Raw genomic sequence first — 8,458 nt, 5'->3', positions numbered from 1 at the left:
TGTAAAAAAGGGGTCATCCTAGATGTTTTTGGGGGAGAAGGATTTTAGTGGGAGAGCTAATTTTTATCCATTTGCTGCATCACGGCTCTGAAAGCATACTGAAAGCGCTCTAAAAGAAGATTCTCACTGAAAGCACACTGAAAGCACACTGAAAGAAAAATTTCAGAGTACACTGAAAGCACTCTGAAATTGGGTTTTAACTCTAGTGCCGTCATGATTGGTGCCGCTGAGCTAGACTTTCCTTTTGCCATAAACAGTCATCTTGGGGATGTAGCTCAAATGGTAGAGCGCTCGCTTAGCATGCGAGAGGTACTGAGATCGATGCTCAGCTTCTCCATATGTATTTAATGACTTCAATTTTCTTTTATTATTGTAGTAGAATTGTATTATTGAGTCCTTTTGGCGTGTTGTATGATAGCTATAATGTTCATATAACACATACTTCCTTTTTGGATTTCATTCCCTTCTTTGATATACTTCTTGCTTGCTGCGGTCCACAGCTACTAGGGGTTGCAATTAGACGGGTCGGGTCAAGGGTCTGACCCATTGACCCGTAGGTCAAGAAAACACTGACCCGACCTGACCCGTTCAACCCGACGGGTCAAAACTCGGGTTGACGGGTCAAGACTGATTTCAATGTAGTGATGAAGGAAGTGTCGATCAGCCTGAACTTGAGCACTGGAAGTGCAAAACTCCATATATGTATATATAGCTCTCTAAGATGATGGCACACAAATTCCTAGCAGTGCTAGCAACATCTACGTTTTGAGTGATTATTCTTAAACGTAAAGGGTTCTGTGCCATCACAAAAGAAATCACTTAGGCTCATATGCTTTGGAGAAAGCATAATATTAAAAGTGTGGTTGAAAATCGACTTCCCTATATGCCCCTTATCCTTTTCCCTTTTCCCTTTTCTTTTCACTTCTTTCTTCTTCCTTCGATTTTCTTTTCTCAATTCCTTTTCTATCTTTTGTTAAATCGCGTCTCTTACTGCCACCCTCTATTGTATATTCTCATTGCACTATTGCTACTTCTTAACTCCTATCATATATATTGCTTATAGCTGACTTATCCCATACTGTTGAATATAAAGTATAATTCACAATAAAAAGAACTAAGTATGTTTTATGCTATAGTTCTATAGCAGACATATTGATAGCTAATGATGTTTCCCAACAAGAAGATTGACTACTTAAATATAAGTACCTCATATATGGAGGTTAACCCTTAGTTATAGTTTTCATTGAAAACTATTGGTTACGAATTATTTAGGGTGCTCTCAAAAAGGGCGAACGGCCGTTCGCCCCACCCACGAATAGAAATAATTTTAAAATGCCGAAAAATTGTATCCATATAAAGGTGGGTCGAAGCTTCCAAATTGAGCGAATCGTCGTCTCAACAAATTGTTGAGACGACACCTCGGTCCGAACTCGAAAAGGAAAGTAGCTGTGTCACATCCATGCAACGGCAATCGACTTGAATTTGGGAAAGCAGAAAAGGTATCATTTTTCCTATACCTGTCAATAGTACATCATCATTGCAGTACCAATAGTACAGCTAGGTATCGCTGATATGAATGTTTTTAGAAATACAAGTTTATTCTGATCGTGCTTAAAAGATACGAAGAAACACAAAAAAAAATAAAGAAACTGCACTTTTCCAATTTTCTTTTTTTTTCAATGGACAACAACCCCTGTTTATCACTCATTCAAGTTAATCGCGAGCAGGCTACTCAACGCCGTCGCCGTATCAGTGAACGAAGACGTTGACTGTTTTGGCTTCTTATGACAACTATGGCAGAAGCATCGCTCCAAACATTAGGCTTCCTTCCAGAAATGTATACTTACATTGGTTCCCCTCTCCATTTTCGCCAAGTTCGTGGTCCCTATCAAGCAAAACGATCCATGGACTACTGGAGAATCGAGCATAAGAACTTGACGGATGACGATAACCAACGAAACAGCTACAAGGCTCATTACCGTATGAACAAGGCTACGTTCAATTGGTTAGTGGATATGCTGTCGCAAGATCCAGCTTTTCGGCGTAACTCTCCTCGTGCCACTCCACCGTACATTCAAATTGCTTGTGTTCTATGGCGCTATGTAAACATGCATCTTGGATACCGTTTGTTTAGTACTCGTTTTGGTTTCTCGCAAGGTTCATACAGGAACTTCAGCCGGAACTTTATGCAAGCAATAGTGAACACACTCGGAAGGATGATCCAATGGCCGCAAACCCTGGAAGAAGTTCAGAGAAATGCAGACGACTTTGCAAAAGTAGTTTTCGAGTCGGATCGAACACGAGCGGTAGCAAGACCCAAATTGCTCAATGTTATTGGGGCTATGGATGGGAAGCTAGTGATTATCCACAAGCCAAGTCATAGTGGGATAAGTTGGATGGATCGCAAAAACCACCATTCAATGAATCTCCTAGCTGTATGTGATGCACAGCAGCGGTTTTTGACGGTTTATGTTGGTGAATCAGGTAACGTTCACAAATCACAATTTCCTTTCGTAATTGTATCCTTGCTAATTTATTGTCATGATACAAGGTCGTGCACACGATTCTCGGGTGTTTGCCAATTCGGATCTAGCAAGAGATTTAAAAAATTATCCAGATACCAAATGTCCAAATGGCTCATACATTATTGCAGGTATGTAAAGGCGATTCATGAATTATGTCTATATAGCAAGTTCATGCTAATTATAGTTTTTGCATTTAACAGATTCCGCTTATCCTCAACGCCCGTACATTATGACACCTTATCCAAAAAACACACGAGATTGCGCCAAGAAAGACTTTAATTATGCTTTATCGTCGCAGCGTATGGCAATTGAACATGCATTTGGTGCACTTACTTCGCGTTGGCGATTCCTTAAGCATTACTTGTACCAGCTGAATCCGGTCGATCTCGCCACCACCATCTATGTCTGCTGTATCCTTCACAATATCTGCATCGACCGACCTGGCAACGAACTCCCAGATAACATTGATGATTTTGACCAGGAGCTCAATGCTGATCATCTTGTGAGCATTGCCGAAGTCGACGTGCGTCGTGGAATAGCCGAAGAAAATGAAGATAGTGGAAATGCCGAAACCGTAACAGTAAGCTCAGAATCGAATACTTCCAGCATGCTGTCTATTTCTGTCGAACAAGACGACATCCTAACTGACGCTGAAGTACGGCGGCTACGTCAAGCAGGGAACGCCAAACGCGACACACTTAAGGATGAGTTACAAGCACGTCATTCTGGCCGGCGTCAAGCATAATTGATTAGAATAAGCACAATAAAAAAAGTCTTTGAAAACCCAATTTGTTTTAAGCATATCACTTATTCGAAATATTCTGTTGAAGTTAATTCTTGATTTCTAATGCATGAACTTATTGCGATGTATTGTTTTGTTTTTCTAGAATCAACAACCCTCGCATCGGTACCGCAAGATATTTAGAGATAAGTCCTCATAGTCTCTACAAGTGTCAAATAATTTGTGATATGATATGATAAGCAATACAAATAAATCCATTTATTGTTCAGTGTTATTTTGCTCTCTATTATTTTGACTACGGGTGAATCCTACAAGTGCTGCAATTACATCTGCAATCTGCTCCTCTGCTCTAACCCTTCTTTCTTCTAACTGTTGTTGGCTTTCAACTCTTCTGTTTTCAAGATCAACCATCGCCTGAAGCTGCTGCTGAAAACGTCGCTCATCAGCTGCTTCGCGCTCTGCGTCGAGTGTACGTTCTTGTTGAGTGAATTGTTCGAAAATGCTGTCAAGTTTTTCAAACAGCTGTTCCCGGCCCCGCTCATGCACCTCCAAAAGCTCACTGCCCAAGTCGTTGTTAACTCGTCGCCGCTGGGCTGGTGGCTGTTCTGCATGATCTGTGACAGAATTTCCATCATTTGCTTCATCACGGGTTCGAACCAGGTTGCCTTGGCGATTTGAATCGATCGTTACCGGCGCTATCACACTTGCATCATCTTAAAGAAACGCCATCATCGCATCGTAGTGAGAGAACCTCTCTTGGTTAGGTCCTCCCCCATTTCTAGTCTGATTCGTTTCCCCAGTGAGTCTTTGGAAGCGTCGAAGGAGCTTATCCCATTTCTTCTTGCAAGCACTTCTGCTGCGTCGAAGTCCAGAATTGGTATCCTCAATGAACTTATTGTAGATCTTGTCCCACCATTCACCTTTTTCTTGGTTGCTTCTACCGTTCTTCCAGCAAGCATAGTATTCTTCCACAGCGTGGATCAACTCTGATTCTTCTTCTTCCATCCAGTCAGCAGTCGATTCTTCTTCCCTATCATCACCAGAGTCAACCAGATCGAGGTCAGAACCTTCGCTGGCTTCAACCGTTTCTGATTCTTGCTGTTGGGTGGCAGGAGGTGTTGGTAGGACAGGCTGGCTACCGTTTCTTCTATTAAAACCTTGCGTAGCAGGAGACCAAATAATAAAATTGTTGCTCATGATAAGAGAAGAAGATAAACGAAGTTGATATATAGGGATAAAATAAAAAGGGTTAAATTTCGATGATAGTTAACATTTATTTTTTCTTTTTTCTGCCTATTTATATAGCCTGACTTTCGGTAGGCAATTATAATAAGGAATGAATTCATTCTATACTGTTTTAACGGTCAATCGTCTTTTTTTGTTCAATATCTTTTACTACTTCTTGCAGATATGGATAAAAATAGTAATAGCATAGTCCAAACGCCCGCAAAATTGCTCTCAAAATGTCCGTACGGACCACAACAGTTTTAGTAATACATTACTTCTAAATTAGGACCCCCATCCGGATGGGCTTCACCCTTTTTGAGAGCACCCTTAGGGGTTGAGATTTATTTATATAGTTGAGAATATTTAAAATTAAATTGTTTTATAAAAAAAAAATATATATCAAAAAAGGAAAATAAAAAACAAACTTTTTTTTAATTATTTCCATAAAAGGAAATATTTCCTTTTATAGTAATTATTATATATATGGGATTTCTGTAATATTCTTACAAATTAAAAATTCTTATATTATTATTTATAGAAAAAATAAATTGTTTTTATATTTTCTTAAATGAGAAAATTATAATATAAATATATATTAATTATTTTATTGATAAAAATCACCCATAAATGGGTTAAAAGCTTGCAGTTGCAAGCTGATTTCTATCTAATAAATAATATCAACAAAACATCAAAATAAAAACAATATTTTTATTTTTCCTACCAGTAAATATATTGATAAATAAAAATAAAATAAATGATCATATGATCATTTTATTTTACCAATGAAATTTTAATTTCATTTTTTTTTATTGGTCAAATTTAAAAATATAAATTAAGAAATAAATTTTATTTATTTCTACTAGTAGAAATGGGATTAACCCATTTCTTTTTTTTTAACTTTTAGAAAATATAAAAAACCAATAATTAATTATTGGATTTTTTAATTTTCAGAATTATATTTAATTATATTTTTGAATAACCAATGAAAAATAAAAATAAATAAATTAATTAGCAAATCATTTTTTTAAGTTATTTTTATTGAGTTATTCTACTAGTAGAAAACATAAAAATATTATTATTTATCTTTTTCTTCAAGTCCTAAAAAGGAAAGATTATATAACATCTATAAATGAATTAAACAATTGTTTTATTTCTTTTTCTTCAAGTCCTAAAAAAGAAAGATTATTAGATTTTAATAAATATAAAAATTATATAAATAGACCTAAAGAAAAAATAAATAAAATAGTTTCATTTACAGATATTCCTATTGAAAATAAAAATAATATAAAACTTATAAAAGAATATTTAATCATAAAAAGAAATTTATCTAATAATCTAATAAACGTTTTAATAAATAATAGAAAATTATCTTTTTTCTTTTTTATTAATGATTCTATCAAGAAATATGATGAGTTTGATAAAATTCAAATCTTTAGCCATCAAAGATAGTCATTTTATTTCTGTTTGTGACTTTAATATATATAAATTTAAACTCTAAAATAAAGAAATTTTAGTAATTTATATAAATTTTATAACAAATTCTCAAATACAAGAATAGTGATTAACCCTCTATATTATATGTATATATGGTTCACGACGGGTCAATAGGTTGGGTCAAGGGTTGGACAGGTCGACCCGTGGGTCAGAAAAGCATCAACCCGACCCGTTGACCTGTCCTTAACCCACGGGTTGGTTTTGACCTACAGGTCAGATTGCAACCCCTAACAGCTACTTTTCCTTTTGCTATACAGTCAACTATTACATCATTGTTTGCTGTGCAGTTATTCTTTGTCATCGTTAATTATATACTTTGATATCATATTATCATTCATCATTACTGCAGTAGTTTAGACAAAACATATAAGTATCCCCTCTCATTGTATACAACAAACAGTATCTTTTAAGTTATCCTTATTTCTACTCTTACTCTTTTGCGATCTCTCTTTCTATTAGCTATGGTACTTATCCATCAAAAGGACTCGACAGGTACATAAGTATTATAGCCAATAGAAAAGACATCACAAAAGAGTAAGAGTAGAAATAAAGTTAACTTGAAAGATGCTATTTGTTGTATGTGATGAGAGGGGATATTTCTATGCTTTGTCTAAGCTACTGCAGTAATGATGGATGATAATAGGGGTTTTCAAAAATAAAATTAGATTCAGATTTGGTGAAATCTGCACATCAAAATCTGCAATCAAGGATCTTGTACAATATAGGTACCCCCCCCTTTATCTTGTGCCCACGTGCTCGTACGGAGTTCTAATTTCAACCACTCAAAGTGCAGCATCCGAAGTTATGCTAGTCCAAATTGTGTAGCTCAATGATGCATAACCAATGAGAAATCAGCATTTCAAAACAGGGACTTGCAACCTTTTCATGTCTTTGAAATCTGGAAAAAAAAGTAAACCTCAAAAATGCTATTTAGCTAAAGCTATCATCATATATTGGTTATTAACTAATATCATTGCATAAAAATAACAGAAAGAAGTTGTATAGATGAAAGTATAGTAGTTTAATCAGTGATAGTATAAGAAAATGATAAAGATAGTAAGGATAAATGAAAGAGGATTAAATACTAGTAAGAGAAAGGGAAAAGATAATAAAGAGAAAATGGAAATCATTATCACAGCTAGATACGTCTTCTTGAATGGGGCGGTAGATGCTCGCTAATGTAAGTAGTTGTTAGTACCATATATAATAGTAGAAATGAAGTAGAGAAATTACCTAATATCAGATTCAGAGGAATCAGAGTCATAATCAATATGATCAAGTAACCCATCATCTCTGTAATCAGCAAGATCAACAAAACTCATGCTATCTTGACCACTGTTTTCCTCTGAGTTGGAACGATGATATCTTGAGTAATCACCAGGTGCTCTTGTAGGCAAATCGGTAGTAATTTCCTCAAAGTTAACAGAAGTACTAGAAGTACTACCCTCTTCAAACTGAATATCACGCAAGCCTTGTAAGAGGGATTGCCACTGGTTTTGATGCTTACGGCGCCATAGAAACTCTAAGAGTTTCCAAGGACAAGCATCAACAGTACGATGACGACGATCAATAGTACGTTTTACAGCTGTCCAAAATCCTATTACAAAAAAAGTAAGTCTAAGAAGATAAGAAAGCAAAAATCAATCAAGAGAATAGTATACCTTCAATCATATTGGAGTTGAAAAGCTGATCGCCATCTGTATTCCCTCTGCTGTAGTTTACTGTGGCAAAACCAACATCATGATTTACTGCTACATGATTATATCCTAACTGGCACAGCCTCATATAAGGACGATGGCAGTCTGAAATGATTCTTGTACCAGGACGGACATATTGTTGGATTAAAGGAATCAATGTATCAGCTGTTCTATCTGGAATAATACAAAGAAAGGCCTTTCCTGCTTGACCAGACCGGTTTTCTACCATCCCAAAGACCCAAACACCTAGAACTGGATGGCCACGATGGTACTTGTTCTTGCCAAACTTGCTCTCATCAATCTGTACCTCGGTTACACCAGGTCCACCTAATAAAAACTTTTAGTTTCTTTTAAATTAAGGAAGAAAAGAAAAATATATAAACTTACCCAAAGTAATATCATCATCTGTAATATCATTATCCATGATCTGGTAAACATCAAAGATGATCTGTGCAACTGTACGGCGGTCAAGTTCTGTCACCTTTGTCAAAGCCTTTACCGAATTACCAGCAATGAAACCATGTAGGGTCTATAGGATATCACGTAAGTCTGCCTTCCTACTATAGAAATATGACCCCTTGCTGACAGATTTTGTAGTCCTATTACAACAGCTTTTTGTGCAGCGCCATCTAGGACGTTTCTGACTTAGAGGCTAGGTAATATGCATCGCGGAGCCATTATCACAGTACATTGTTTCTTTGAAGGCACCATTTTCGATCAGAAAACTATTTCAAGAAATTTTTCATAATAAGTAAAACTATTTATCATATATT

The 8,458-nt window shown here is 36.0% G+C and overlaps 1 non-coding gene across 1 annotated transcript; it reads left to right on the top strand.

The window, feature by feature from the left end:
* The first annotated feature begins 264 nt into the window (after nt 1–264).
* BDB00DRAFT_t98 lies at nt 265–337 on the top strand. The gene has a single exon. It is a non-coding gene; the product is annotated as a tRNA-Ala (tRNA).
* The last annotated feature ends 8,121 nt before the right edge of the window (nt 338–8,458 follow it).

The sequence above is a fragment of the Zychaea mexicana genome (assembly GCF_025766255.1).
Source record: "Zychaea mexicana strain RSA 1403 chromosome Unknown BDB00scaffold_91, whole genome shotgun sequence".
In the NCBI taxonomy this organism is placed as follows: Eukaryota; Fungi; Mucoromycota; class Mucoromycetes; order Mucorales; family Lichtheimiaceae; genus Zychaea; species Zychaea mexicana.
The sequence above is the reverse complement of the archived record's forward strand: the minus strand, read 5'-3'. Positions and strand labels throughout refer to the sequence as shown.